This window comes from Micropterus salmoides, unplaced genomic scaffold, assembly GCF_014851395.1.
Source record: "Micropterus salmoides isolate LMB-PRFRI ecotype aquatic unplaced genomic scaffold, ASM1485139v1 Ms_hic_scaffold_14, whole genome shotgun sequence".
NCBI classification, from domain to species: Eukaryota; Metazoa; Chordata; class Actinopteri; order Centrarchiformes; family Centrarchidae; genus Micropterus; species Micropterus salmoides.
In genome coordinates, this window is record NW_024040485.1 from 12373337 (window position 1) to 12374774 (window position 1438).

At 46.7% G+C, this 1438-nt stretch overlaps 1 long non-coding RNA gene across 1 annotated transcript; it reads left to right on the forward strand.

Annotated features, from left to right (window-relative positions):
• The first annotated feature begins 597 nt into the window (after nucleotides 1–597).
• On the forward strand, nucleotides 598–1234 carry LOC119901929. The gene is made up of 3 exons (XR_005444265.1): nucleotides 598–665; nucleotides 743–817; nucleotides 1013–1234. It is a non-coding gene; the product is annotated as an uncharacterized LOC119901929 (long non-coding RNA).
• Nucleotides 1235–1438: the final 204 nt, after the last annotated feature.

Here is a 1438-nt window from a genome sequence, read left to right on the forward strand (position 1 = left end):
AGCAGTACACCTGGGCAGACACACACACACGGCCTAAGGGCCGTAACACTATTGACTTTCAGCTGGTCCCAAAGACTCAGTTGCCCTGTTCCATTGGATAGCCACCGGTTTTGTCTGGGTCCCAGTCGGCAGTCTGGCTAACAGACAGTTCCTGATCTCCAGTCTGCAGCCAGGCCAACACTAACTCTTCATGTTTCGTTAGCTGCCCAGTTGACTCCCACTGTCCAATCGTTGGTCCGGGCAAGTCCTGGTTTCTATTGTCCAGTCAGTGGCCCAGCCAACTCCTGTTTCTTTGGCAGTCTGGCTGACTCTCGCTTCCAATGTCAAGTCAGAGATCACGTTACACGTTGATGTGGTGAGCGGTAAAACCAGCACAGGTTTACAGAGACATTTTGACTTTTCCAAAAAGACACTCGGACAGTAAAAGTCATTTCTGTCATTACATGTGTGGCAGGATGAGTTTTTTTCCCCCTCCCTCTTACCTGTGTACGGGAAGGTGCACCAGCACACCTGGGGCTCATCCCCTTTGATTGGGGGAGGTGGAGAGCTGCCTTTTTAAGCCTGTGTGGTAGACTCATTTGGGTTTCTGTCTTCTCCTGTTGGGTGTGGAGACGCGTCTGGGCTGGCGTGCTGCACGTTTGTTGCCGTTAGTTTACTGCGGAGTGGTAAGGAAGTCCTTTTGTTTTTGTGCCTTTCAGTGTTTGCATTGTTGGGCGGGTGGCACTAATGAGCGTTCTCTCAGAACCGACTTTGTTTCGCCGTGGATATTCCCCGTGTGGATAGATGAATACCTGGGCTGCTGGCGTTGGGTGCCTCGGTAAGCTGTATTCCTCCCTCTTCGTCCTATTTGGTGTTTATCAAGATCTGATAGTCTTATTTGTTATAGTTGGATAGCTTGCCCCCCTGCCGGGGTCTGAGGGTGGCGTGTCCCGTAAAGCGGTAAGTACCTTGTTTGCCTGTTTGCTACAATTTATCGTGGCCCTGTTTTTAATGGTGTGTTTTCACATCACAGCGGGACCGAGCTACAGCCGTGTGCATGTTGCTGTTGAGGCTGTTGGGTGCCACAGTTATCTAAGAGGTTAACACTCCCCGGCGTGTTTCTCCTCCCACTCATGCTGTTCTGGATATCGGTATAAAATTTTGCTGTGTATTGATACAGTGTCTGGATATATGACTGTCCTGGATGCACAGAACTGGTTTGGAGTAATACATTTTAAGTGTTTGAATATCCAGACATTGGCTCTGTAAATATTGGTATCAACTTGATGTATATTGCATGTGGGTTTGTTTGTTTTTTTTTCTTTGTTTGATTTTGATCCTTTAATTACGCATGCGGGTTTGTTGATTTGAATGGTGTTTTTCTCTAATACGCATTACATATTTTTTTCTTAATAGAGCAGGTGTTGCTATTTTAAATTATGACAAAAGAAAAATAAAA